This window comes from Seriola aureovittata, chromosome 10 (genome assembly GCF_021018895.1).
Source record: "Seriola aureovittata isolate HTS-2021-v1 ecotype China chromosome 10, ASM2101889v1, whole genome shotgun sequence".
In the NCBI taxonomy this organism is placed as follows: Eukaryota; Metazoa; Chordata; class Actinopteri; order Carangiformes; family Carangidae; genus Seriola; species Seriola aureovittata.
The window spans coordinates 4416297-4430076 of record NC_079373.1 but is presented as its reverse complement, the minus strand read 5'-3'; the positions used below and the strand labels follow the sequence as shown (position 1 = coordinate 4430076).

At 42.9% G+C, this 13780-nt stretch overlaps 1 protein-coding gene across 6 annotated transcripts in view; it reads left to right on the top strand.

Annotated features, from left to right (window-relative positions):
- Positions 1–13780, top strand: part of LOC130176085 (transcription factor SOX-6-like) — a 118561-nt gene that overhangs the window by 13911 nt on the left and 90870 nt on the right. For 5 of the 6 annotated variants that reach the window (XM_056386955.1, XM_056386953.1, XM_056386954.1 and 2 more), the window contains exon 2: positions 5830–5899. The exons of the other annotated variant lie outside the window; for it this stretch is intronic. The gene's annotated coding sequence lies outside the window, so the exon portion shown is untranslated. The remainder of the gene's footprint in view (positions 1–5829; positions 5900–13780) is intronic. 6 annotated transcript variants of the gene reach the window in all.

Genomic DNA, 13780 nt, shown 5'->3' with positions numbered 1-13780 from the left:
GTTTTTACAATCTTTCCAAGGCGCGCTGTTTGCACAGTGGAACAGGCTTTGTCTTGAAGAAGCGGGACAATGGTGAGCGCCCTAATGTAATCTCCTAAGGGTAGCAAGCAGAGGGGCGAGGTCGAAACGTATGTGCTGGCGCTTGCCCCTACCAACCCTCTCTCTCCCTCCCACCCTTCACTTGAGCAATATTTCATGTTAACAGCGACTCTGGAGAGAATACATGTTGTCACTTAAGCCTCTGTAATGTTCACCTAGGCCTTTTGTGAAGGAAACACAAAAGCTTTTCACTCATGCAAACATCCTCTTCACTTGTTGCACTTATTAAAGGTGCTCTGAGCAGCGGTTTGACCACCCACGTGTATATCTGCAACTCTGTCTCTTTATCAGCATAAACAGAAAACATTAATGGTGAAATATTATCCTTCCCAACCCTTTGGCAAACAGAACTAAACACAACCAAACTAGATGCAGACCCCTCCAAGTCCTGCGTTCACACGCCCGACCAACCACCTTTAGATGAACTGGGGGTTAAGGGGGCGCTTCATCTCACAATTTCATTTTAATTTTCTGGAACTGACACCCCGACAATCAAAACCACTTTAGCCTGGGTACAAAGTTCAGAAGGTGGGCAGGACTGAAACGTATCTCTGCTGCTTTAAAGGTCCCATATTTTATACCTTTCCATTGTTCTTTCTGTTTTTCAGTCTTCACACATCCAGATTGTAACACAGGCCGTAGTCTCCACGCTTGACAACCCTGATGATATCACTATGACACCATCAAAGTTATTTTGTTAGACTTTACACAGCTTCTCCTTCCCATCATCAGTAAACTGATCCTGATGTGTGAAGTTGATGGAGTGTCCCTTTAAAGATCACATTTTTTACACTTTTCCTGTGTTTTATTTAAACCAAAAACCATCTCAATGTAGTTTTACATCTAAGGCTTCTCTCTGGAGCTCTAGAAACAACAGGTTGGCGAACCACTCAGAAGAGAGGAGGCTCTGATTCTCTCCTCTGATTGGCTCACTGTTTTCTAAGTGATCTAATAAAAATATAGCCGATTTCAGGTAAATACTCAGAGAAACCGAATCCTCCAAGGTTGGATGGTGGGTCCAGTTGGGCGGGGCTTGGGACATGGCTGAGGTCGGTGACTGCTTTGTTGTGACATCACAAAGTTACAGAAGTCCTGATGGCTCGTTTTAAGGCTCAGTTTGTGAATACAGGCTGTGTGCATTTCTCTGTGGACTGAGGCTTTGATACTTTTACAATCTTTGTATAGAACCTAGACCTACTTTATAATCAAAGAACACATGGGCATCTACCTTTATACAATATAGGACCTTTAATTATTTTTATTTTTTCATGAATGAGTGCAACAGCACCAGCACTTTTAAGGAAAGTTTGTCTGTTTCATTTGAGTGTTTATTGTGTTTTCACACTTCTCTATGTCAGCCAGGGTTTCGCCCTGCCTTCCAGCGTGGCTGTTCAGATCAGCTATAAACACTTTTGCCTTCAGACATGCCTGGACAACATGACAAACGAACTAGTTTGTTTCAAACATACCCTGGCATTTAAGGATGTCACTCCTCAAAGATTGGAATAAACATTGCCAGTGAACATAATCCAGCAGAAATTCTCTGAAACGTATTAGTGAAGCAGATTACTTTGTTATGAAACGCATGTTTTTAGAAGATAGGATTGATATCTGAAGTTTGACAACCTGTCAGTCACAATTTCATAGTGTGAAATGCAGTGAAATAGCTCAGTGATAACAGGAAGATAATTTGCTTGCAGAGAAACAGAGTCAGCGTGTTGCTTTAAGCTCGTTATTTATGGGTCAACTCAGCCTCATTCTGGCTTAAATGCCCATATGATTAGTTGGAGCCATACTCCGCTTCCTATGGTGCAGACATGGAAGTGGCAGCACGGAGCCTCATGTGGTGCTAAGCTCATTGAGAGAGCTTCTGTCTCATAGAGTTCCATTGTTCTTACTCCAGTGTGTCCACGTCTGCACAAGTGGCATTGACAGCTGCGACAAGACAACATTTGGGACTGTGCATATTTTGTTGCGTGAATGCGTGCATTCATTGTGCAGGTGCAGGCCTCACTCTGAATATAATACAGTGTATCTCCTTGTTGTGCACCATATCTTTTACCTCTCCTGATACAGTCTGCGAGGCCACGATATCACGGCTTTGCTTTTGCCAGAAGCATGGCTCTGGCCTTTCGTTTTGCTTGCTCCAAGGTCGTCCAGACAGGTGCTTTTTTTTTTCTTGCTGCTGGCTCAACAGTAGGGCAACATGTGCCATTTTACAGCTGTTGGACAATGGGCCAAAAAGGTAGCTGTTACTTCCTGCAGTTGTCAGGAGGATCCTGAAATGGCTTTATAGCCCGCGGCTCCTGTGTCAGCTCCCCCTCTGAGGTGGATGAGAGGAGCAATGGTTGAGACTGGACATGTGGGGAGATCATGAACAGAAGAGTGAGACAGAAAAAAGTCAACAACTCTATTACTTGAGTCAAAGTATAGATCCTCCTGGTTAAAAATTACTCCAATACTAGTGAAGGTTGTTCAGTCAGATTTTCACTTGAGTTAAAGTACCGGAGTACTTGATTTTAAAAAAGTATTCAAAAGTAGTAAGTATTTACAGAACCTGATGACTCTGACACAACCTACTGAATGAACTGACTGTAGAACCTGTCGAAGAAAAAGCTTGTAGAATATTCTACAGTCTGTAGAAGTCACCATAACAACAACAAAAGGAGCAATTTCATATTTATTTTTTTATTTTTTTATTTAGCACGCCCCACCCCTCAAAAAACAGCATGGCAGTGTTCTGGCCATAGGGTTCTGACACGGCTCTGGCTGTGTGCATGTGTGTGTGCACATGTGTCCATCAAACAGCTTTGCTCTGGATGCAGTTTACACAGGGGAAAAAAAAACAATCATACCTACAGTAGTTACAGACCTCTGACTTCTAACATAGCCATCATTAGGCCACTGCCAAGTTCAAAAATGCAGCAGCACAACATGATTGACAGGCCTGTTACATTTTTCAAAACAAAATAAAATTAATTCCACTGACTAAAAGCTTTGCTTCAAAGTGACGAATACTTCATAGAAATGTAGTGGAATCAAAATACAATATTTGTCTTTTTAAGTGTGGTGGAGTAAAAGTCATTGTACTTGAAAAATACACTTAAGTAGAGTACTCAAGTAAATGTACTTAGTTACTGTCTGAGCGTGTGTGACAGCTTGTCTGAGTGCTGACTGGTTCCAGTAACTCAATGATTCCCATCTACTTCCAGAAGACCATCTCTCTTTTTCACTCTTCAGGTCTGTGAAATCCCTCTGTAACATATCACTGTATCTCACAATGTGGCAAATATTTGCAAAAATCACATATTTAGATCAAGTGTAATGGCTCTAATGTGTAGAAGTTCCTTTTTAGTAGCACTTCAGAAGAAGTACTTAAATACTTATGTATAAAATGAAAGTGTACTTTAGTATTACAATAGAATTTATTAAAACAATAGCTCTATATCATCATATTGTGAGGAAGCTGAAAGACAATGAAGACTGAGTTATTTTTTGTTTCTTTGGCTTCACCTTATTAACATGGACGTTGCGGCTCACGGAGGGTTAATGTGCACATGTAGAAGCTTGAAAATCTACAGGGGCAGGTAGTCTATAGTCATGAACTCTCCTGCCACACCTTCAGTGCATTATAGCACCACTCCTACACACAGATAGTTACAGTAACTGTAAAACATATTATTATTTAAGACCGTGTCATCCTAATCTACCCTGCACCACACCTGTCAGTGGATTGTCCAGTGGGTGGCTTGTACATACAGTATTACCAAAGTGGAGGGGGCACTTTATAAACACAGGGCTGTATGCACTGTGTGTTCACTGTATATCAGCATATACAGAAACGCAAGGGATGTTTTGTGCAGAACGCATGCATGTTAGTGTGAATGTGAGTGTGAAGGCTGTGACTGAAAGCATGTGTGTGTGCGTGCGTGCGTGTGTGTGTGTGTGTGAGAGCATGTGCGTTTTGCAACTACTCTCCTCTACTGGGCAGCCAGCTGTCTCTCTGATTACCCAGCATCCTCCAGGTGTCAGATCTGCCATCTGCAGATGAGTGGCAAGGCATGTGGAGCGGAGGAATGGAGGAGGGAGGGAGGAAAGGGGGGGGTTGAGGGGGTTGGGGGGAGGTGGGGGGTAGAAGAAGAGGAAACAGAATAACTGGTTCTACAGACATCTGGAACGTGTTCAGACGGGTCAGCGAGCACTGCAGAGTGTGAACAGCACTCAGGGGATTCCAGCTCGCAGTCACTTGATTGAAAAGGTGGCTTCTTTGAGTCTTTGGTCTTTTCAGCTTTTGTTGGGGAATCCTGCTTCTTCTACAAAGAGAGAGAGAGAGGGAGAGACAGAGAGAGAGGAGAAAGAAGTTGCGTCTTACAGAAATATTTGCAGGGATGTTTCTCCGAAGTGTGTTTTTTTGCCGACTATTTGTTATAATTATTATTATCACAAGAACTTCTTAGCGTACAAGTCTTTGAGTTGTTCTGGTCAGAATTGCCCTTAATTATGCCCTGAGAGAAAAATGCATCCAAGAGAATCATTTGCTTGATTCAATACATGAATAAAAGATCATACATGCCCAGTGTTGCCTTTTTTCTTCATTGTTCTCAATTAGCCTCAAATTGTGGAATCAAAGGCGTGTTTATATTGCGCTCTTTGTACAACTTAGATGCTGTGTTAAGGCGCGGTCACGATACATATAGTGCTCTGAATGTTGTGTTGCCTGTGTGTCTGTGAACACAGCCTCTCTCTTTAACTCTGTCCTCATCCTGTTCAGCTTCTTTCTTTCTTTAATTAGCGGCCTCCCACTCTCAATTAAGACTGCCTCCCATCCTCTCTCAATTTGGGGCCCTCTGTCCTGAGCAGTGCACCTTCAAAGCGGACCATCGGCAGTTTGACCTCTTTGATGTTATTATTTGTTTTTTAGGACCTTGGTTTAGCAAATGGTTGTTTGTAGTGTGTGCTTGTGTGCGTGTGAGGCTATAATAAGGCTGACTCCAGGTTAGCTCCTGGAGTCAGAGTGGGCTGTTTAAGCCAGGCATCCAAGGAATGGCAAGCTGTCCACTTGACAAGCGTATTTGTTCCCGCTCTCATCGGGACAAATTTTTGAAAGAAAATATCAGGCATCACTAACTGTATTAAGAAAGATTGTGGCCAATTTTTTTTCCGACTTCAAAGCCACGCACAAGAATCACTCTGTTTGTCGTTTGTTGGGCTTTGCGTGGCTGAGTCGGTGCCGTTGTTTGTGCAGCGAAACTGCTGTGAGAGAAATACAGTGATCCTCTGTTGGCGCTGCTGCGGACTTCACACAGGACCTCTGTTCTGTCTCGAACATCCACTACAGAGAGACCTCAGGTGGGCCCTTCACTGGGCTCCAGAAACACGTTCCAATTCAAATTTTCATAAGTTGGCATGATGCGAAGAATTTAGTCCGTGTTTGTTAAAAAATGTTTCCTGATTCACTTAAAATTTTGGTTTTGCTTGCCCAGATTTTAGGATTCAGTCCTGGATAATCTACAGAACACATGTCAACAGCTATTTCATTGTAGTTACACCCCCATTGTATTTGGGTGGAGGAAGAAGTCTGAGAAACAAATGGCTCACAAATCTGTATGGTTAGACACCATTAGACATAAAAAAGAAATTGAAACTGATCATTTGATTAATAGTGATGATGACTACTACACAATTATTATCGGAAATACAATCATTTTCTTCTGTTTTCCTCTTTTTCAGGTGACGTTCATGAATTTTAAAGTCATCCACAAGTGAGAAGAGGGTGTTGGAGTTGAAGTCTCTTATTTCTGTAAGTTTCCCCTCAGCAAAATGTATTTTCTGGTACACTAACATGGCCCTCTTGTGTGTGCCACCGTTTGGCACTCTGGATGTTTATGTCCAACAAATGGTAGATTTTAAGCTCTAATGGAGAACACATTATTGTTTCCTCCGTGCAGAACGGAGCAAGTCATGGTGGTGTTTGAACATGCCACGTTTGGCACCAGCAGTTGTTTCAGCAGAGCAGCAGTGTGTGTGTGTGTGTGTGTGTGTGTGTGTGTGTGTGTGTGTGTGTGTGTGTGTGTGTGTGCGTGTGTGTTAGTCCATGCTAACAAAACTGTAGCTGACTTGTGTGCATGTCCACTACCTCTCTCCCCTCCATCAGCACATACAGAACGCTTTTGATTTGTTTCGCAGCAAATGCAGACCTCCACTCCAGTTAGTATTCTGCCCTGTGCACCCTCAATAGCTGCTTTCACTCGGGTGAAGAAAGGGGTCTTTTAAAGACTCTCACAGGCATCACTCCAGGAACCTTTCAGCACCGGGACCTACAGTATGCCTTTTAATGGACTTTCTCTCTGTGAGCAATAAAGATTATATCTGGAGTCAAACAGTGCTGTAGGTAACACTAGCCCAAATTACGCTGGTGAGGCTGCAGCGGCCGATCTGGATGGTTTCAGCAGAGGCGGGAGACATGAAATGTACAGATGGGAGTGGTTGGAGAAAAGAGTGATCTGACCATCTGGCTAATCCCCCTGTTTAAGAATTCTTATTAAGGCTCTCTGTAGTGGCCCTTGAGCCGTGTCACTGCTGGGTCAACAAGTGGCCTGTGTGATTCTCGCTGGCATCTCACTCGCAGAATGGACAGATGAGCGTCAGTGTTTTGTTGTGGGTGATAATCTGTGTTCTGCCGGTCGGTTGGTCGGTCGGGGGGTTCAGTTTCAAAGACTTGATTTATGGGTCGTGTAAATCGTCTTGTATCACAATCTAGAGCTGTAGTTTTCCACCATGGGGTCATGGCGCAATTAAAGGGTTACAACATAGAGCTTTGGGGTCATTGATGATTGATGTAGGAAGCAGAAAGAAACATTTCTACTGCAAAAAAATCAACTTTCTCAAAGGTCCATCCAGTCTAAAGTTCTCTGTCCATGTGTTGTTTGATTATAAAGCAAGTCTAGGTTCTATATTAATACTGTGAAAGTATCAAAGCCTCAGTCCTCAGAGAAATGCACACAGCCTGTATTCAGAAACTGATCCTTAAAACCAGCCGTCAGGACTTCTGGAACTTTGTGATGTCACAACAAAACAGTTACCGCCCTCAGCCACGACCCAAGCCCCGCCCACCTGGACCCAAAATCCAGCCTTGCAAATATATCTTCTTATGGATCAACACTTCAAATGCAGGAAAAGTTTAAAATATGTTCTGTTTAAGATGTTTGCTGGGATTCTTTAGTCACTTACTCAATATTTTTATCCCTCATCCCTCTGAAATGTATTCAAATATAACAACCAGAGAAGGAGGCATCAGTGTTGTTGACCTATACTGAGAACTGCGACAAGATGCTGCAATTAAATATAGCTTTTATAGCCAAAAAAAAAAGTCGGAAACACTGATCTAGAGCAACAGCAAATAAGGGACCTCTGATGACAGATGTTTTTAGATCCTTTGGTAGATGATTTTTATCAAACTGCCATTAAATAATAAAAACATCCCAGTAATTTATAGAGAGCCTTATCTATCTTTTCTTCTGTCTAACTGCGCTGTGTTTGAAGAAAGGAATTGTGTCACGATTGGGGAAAACCGGACCACTTAGGCTCACTTTTAATTTCATCAAACTCCCTTAATTTCATCAGTTCATCCCGAAACTCGAAATCACATTATTGTGTCTTTTAACATGCAGTTACTTTTCAAATGTAATTACATTGCGGTGAGTTGACAGGTGGACCCTCATAACAAAATTACAGCCTTTATAGGGCACTGATCCTGTCGTGACAGCAGCAATTTATGGTATCTTTGTTTTATAAGACTTTGGAAGGGCGACCGCTGCTGCTGCGTGTTGAAGGATCTGCAGAATCAAGGGCTTGACTTGACTGTATATATCTAATGATCAGAGGAGCAGGCGCGTGTGTCATCAGACAGAACACAAAATCTGTCTTGAAACAGGTTCTTATTGGTTGCAGTGTATTTACCTTTGAAGCGTGGAGAACTGGATCCAGATTTTTATTTGTGTATCCAAAAACTGTTTAGTGTTGGATTAAGAAAAGAAGATCACGTGTGTTTCTCCAGCACGGCTTTTACTGATACAAGCATTTTCCTCGCAGATATTATAAGCTTGAACCTGCAAAGTCCAAGTTTTACATGCAGCTGTAAGTAGAAGCAGTGAAGAAGACTTTGAGAGAAGAATTCGGCCTAATTGTGGAGCTTTCTTGTTACACATGGTTGCTGTAATGGCAGTCATTTGCAAAGAGTTAGAAAAAGTGACCAGACAGCAAGCAGCCATTGGGATGATTTGTGATAAACTAATGAGTTAATGAGCTAATGAACCCACTGAGGTTACCTGTTTGGCTTCCGCACAACAATGTCCTCCTCTGCTCCGTTCCTTGTTGCCTCAAGCTTTGTATGTGAACTTCACAGCGTTACAGTGTAAGACGGATCAGTGCGGCTAATGGGCAGCGTCTAACAAAATTTAGTGAAGTTTCTCAGTGCTTAACCTTATGTTAACAGTGAGCTATTATGTCCCCTTGAGCTGGGACGTTTAGTTAATTGATCTGATTTGTCCACACATATGAAATGTCCACTTAGGCCTAAAGTGGACAGAATGCCTTGCAAGTTTGCGGCAAGGAACTTATTTAACGGTGGGAAAAGAGGAGTGAAGTTCAGCGATCTGCCACGGCCACGCTTCAAGTCAGTACATTCGTTCATGCGTGCCAGCTCGCCAGCGCATGCGCGACCAGTACATATGTTTGTGTGTTATGTATTTAGTTGTTTGTCAGGCCGAGTCTGTATCGATTTATTTGTGTTTGTGCTTGCGTGCATGTTTGTGTTTTGCACACTCATGCCTCATCAACATCCCGTCTGAGGCCCATCTGGTTTGTTTTGAAGAGGCTCGTGGAGCTTGCAGCGGCCGGGGCTTTGAGGCAGGGCCGGGCCAGCAGCGGTTCCTCCCCACTACACATAAATCCACGGTGCGAGGCCCGCTGCCAGTAACAGTATAGACCGACCCTCGTGGCTACTTCCCAAACCACCCAAGCTCATACCCCACTTTCTCTCTTCTATTGCCCTTGAAATGGGGCCTGCTCTAAATATTATCTCCCCCTGTGCTTTATCCCTCCATTTATCCCTAAGTCGGCAGAGAGAAGAAAGGAGCCGTGGGGCTGAGTCACTTTTTCCCCTCTCTTCTCCTCTCTCCAAAACCACAGGCAGCGGCAGCGGCTTCCTGGAGATGAGCGCTTTTGTCTGTTGTGCGACCGCTGCGGCTTTAGGCAGATCCTCCTCTGATGAGGTAATGCACAGGCTAGATGAGGAGGCAGAGTGAGAAAGGAGGGAGGTGAGGGAGGAGAGCAGCTTGGAGATGGATCTATATATTTTAACCTTTGATTTATCCAGGGAAAGCGTTTTCGTCAGGGGGTGCTCTTTTTCAGTAACACCCTGCTTGACATGGAGGCCACATGTTCACGCCTCCTTAAAGACAACCAGTGAGACCAGTTTTCAGCTGGGGGCTGCTGGTCAGCTCCACAGCATCATCCGTGGGTTCTGGGCTTTGATTAGGGACAGGAACAGAGTACTACCTCACCTGTGGACAAGCTCTGGGGATCTTGTTTCCCGAACGGCAACGATTTTAGAAAGAGGCATTTTCGGGAGAGGGGTATGACAGACAGCAAGGTCTCCAGCTGGAACTGATGTTGCATTTACTGTATGTGGTGTGCACTGTAACTTATATGGATCTATGGTGGCGATAAGTTTTAGGATGAAGTATGCACCTGGATGGCACAGAGGAAAAACAGTGGACAGTGTCGGCAGGTGGGAAGACGAGAAGGGAGCACATTCCTGTGTCTGACTTGTGACTCTTAGTGGTTAGTGCTTAAATAATATTCAAAACTTCAAAAAAGTCAAAATGAAAGTAATTCTAAGAAGTGTCATCAGACCGGTCGTGGGAGACTAATGACGGGAAACTTTGAATAAGTGCAACAAGTGTTCCTTACAAGTGTTTTTTTTTTTTTTTTACATCACCCTCACGTGTCACACAGCTGAATATGACGTCATTGAGTGAGATAGCAGTTCATGTGCAGTAACCAGGGTGACCAGATTATCAAAAATGATTAGGAGACATAATTATTCCTTCCTCCCCTCCGTCCCTCCAATGTCCTGTTAACGGGACATAAAGTCCAACCTCTCTTCTGCTGAAGTCTTAACCTTCTAATGGCGACTTCAGTGCTGGTGCCTTGGAAAAAGCACATGACACATACACATGCACGTACATACACGTACACACACACACACACACACACACACACACACACACACACACACCAGGCCAAATGAAGGAGTTGGCAGTGGAGGGACCTGTAGTACACAGGGAATTGGCGAAGCTAAAATTGGAGGAGAACAGGGAAAATGTTGAAGAGAACTGAGAGTAAATGTGTTTTTTGAGTTTGTTCTTACATCGGAGTCTGTCGGTGAGGAGCTGTGCTTTATTTTTTCAGGAAAGTTAGTTATGTAGTTTAACCTACTGATTTATGACTATAAACATGTGTTTCATTTGTTTTGTTCTGTGCTAAAAACAAAAGACTAAACAAAAATATATAACACCATAATTTGAAAATCTGTAATTTTACACTCTGTTACTTTAAATTGTCCTAAAGTTTTAAGACACTATTTCAATATTCATTCAGAGTATTTCAGTTGCTATTTAAGAATTTATAAAAATGTTTTTTGTTATTCCAAGGAAAGTTTCCTCCCAGCACACACTATTCAGCTACACTACCAGTCTGTCCACGAGTACATGCTCACGTCTTCTTTCTTTGGTGACAACTGGTATCTGCATGGTCTTCAGGCTTCTTGTTGAGGAATGCCACAGGACCTGCTGATATTCAGGATAATTGCTTCCTGTTTTAACTTTCACGGGTCATCGAGGTCAGGGGTCAGGGTCAGTTTCAGCTGTTGTGCTAGGGGCTACAGGGGACACCGCCTGGTTCTTAGATCATGGTGATCCAGCCCATCATTCCCTCCAAACAATATACCTCATCACCTTTTTTTTTTTTTTACATTCTTCAACAGGTTGTAGCTGGAAAGAGGTTATTTGCAGCTGTTTGGCTTCCGTCAACACTTCATTAAAAAAAAGCAGAGGGTTTTTAAATAGCTTGTGCTTGAATGCAGTGTCGTCCATGTAGGTAGAATGAGGGAAGGTCAGAACACAAAGTGCCGTCTCTGCAACAATTACCTCTGCTGCAAAGCTAACACCTGTTTCCAAGAGACTTGTGGCAGCTTCCCATGTGTGACCACTCTTTTTTTTTTACTGACCCTGAACGCAGCTCACTACCAAACACCAACAGCCCCGCATTGTCGTCATTACAGTATTCTCATTACAGTAAAGAAAAAAAAATCCTGCATCTCATTTTAAAGCTGCCATCAGCTGAAATTAACTGGCCTTAATGGCTGCTGATCGCATTCCTACACCCAATGCCTTCATTTTTAGTGATCGGTTCGTTTAAGTACATGCTAGCGTAATTGCGGTCTCTTCCTTGATTAGATTTGCACCAGCTTTTAACAAAGCCTGCTCGAACTTAATCCAATGAGCCCCATTGTAGCGAGAGCCGAGGGATGACATCGCTTCTGGTTAGCTTCAAAATCAACGGGGCCGTCGAGCAATTATAGGCTGCGCTGATAAAGAGGCCGGACGGCTAAAGCGAATAACACAGTGTTTCTCCAAGCGCACAAGATAATAAGTGGCCAATTGAGCCATAATTCATACCATGCATTACCTTTTTACTTTGTGAAGATGCCAACTTTTCAGAAAATGTTCTGCAATGGGAATTATTTCCATGAATTTAGGCTCAAGGTCTTCAATTCAATTTAACAGTTAAAAATGTTTTAATTAATAATTAGGCACGAAGCAATAAGGCAATAAAGAAATAAAGGCAGTGAAACATGGTGCCTGGTTTATTCAGTCAGGTCCATCAAACATGGGCCTGATCCGTCTCTTCTGCTTTTGTCTTGCTGACACCGGTTGATGTCTTGTAGTATCACACAGCAGAGCCCGTCCCACTGGCAACTGGAACGGGGACGAGCAGCGTGTAGAGGTGTCGGCTGCGGCTGCGTCCTCCGCTGACACCTGCTCGTCCATAATCACAGTTAGAGACTAAACCGCCTCCTGACCTGTGGCTGTGTGTCACACGCTCAATCCCGTAATCCTCTCCTTTGTTCTCTGTCACCGTCAATTAGTCATGTACCAGGAGTCAGCCGGAGGAAAGCGTGTGTGTGTGTGTGTGTGTGTGTGTGAGGATACATGCCCCGACCCGAAATGTTTTAATTACACTTCACTGTTACTGTAACTGAGAGGCTGGTTTGATCTATTGAGTGTGCAAGTAACCGTCAAAGTTGTTATTTTTGAGCAAAAGTGGCAAAAAAAAGAAAAACATGATAGTAAATTAAATATCTTTGGGTTTTAACTGTTAGTGGTGCAAAAAAGGCAATTAAAAGGGTCTGTTTCACAATTTTCTATCATTTATAGACCAAATCATTAATCAAAAATTAATCAAGAATTAGAATAATTGTTATTTGCTGCCTTAAAGTTATTTTGTAGAAGGTGTCACTTTTTTCTAATTTATCTTTTAACTTATATTTTCAGTTCTGTTAAAGAATGTTATAGTCAATGCTTAAATGGTATAACTTCAAGGAAATCATAGTATGAAGTGAAAAATAGGCTGTAAAAAGGCTGTAGCTTTTAGTTCTTTCCAGACACACACACACCTGAGGCAGATCTTGTTTGTGATATTTATCCTTATGTCACTTTATAGGAATGTACAGTGTCATTAGTATTAGTCTAAGTGATCACTTCAGATCAGTGTCTAGATTAAGAACAGGAAGGGTTTCGAATGAGCCAAGATTCTCCTTCTCTTTCTTTATCTCCTCTTCCCATCTATGCTGTGTCTGCAAACCCTCCTCTATTCTTAACAATAGGATTTCATGCTCACTATAAATAGGCCTGAACAAGTCAGAGCTCACCTGTTCAAGCTGTAACTAATCCAGAACTATTTCTATAGTTCCCTTGAGGTTCAATGATCCGGCCCGTAAGGTGCCAGGGGATGAGCAGGCATGCTGGTATGCTGGAGAAAAGAGAGACGTCGACAGAGAGAGAGAAAAAGAAAGAAAGGAAAATGATTTTGGATGCAGGCCTGGTTCATGAAGGGCCGTTTTGGAAATCAAAAGCTGTTGATTGCGGTTTCAGGATGTTTTTGCAGTGCGTTTCGAATGTTAATGTAATGTATTGAGCTCAGTCATTTGGTCTTGGCAGGGCAGGAATAGCAGGTCAGAGATGGTGGATTAGTGAGCTCGTGGTGCGCTAACAGAGCATTACTTTTCTTTGACATGAAAGAGTTTACACACCACCTTATCTGGTTCCTGTGTTTACAGGCGACTGTTGACAATGGCTGATATGCAGCGTGATAAATGCAGTTTGATTTACAGGGGAGACAATACAGCATTCTGTGAGCCAGGGACACTTAAGACTGGAGTAACTGTGATATGAACACAGGCCAAATTTATGTGTGCGTGTTGAAGAGGGCAAACAGCTCCAGAGTATGTTTGTCAAAGCCTTTGGATGAGGCTCCGAAATGCTTGGCTCCCTTTCAGATGCTGGATCACTCGCTGATAATAGAGACACAGTTTGGATGCTGCTGCCAGTTTGTGGTT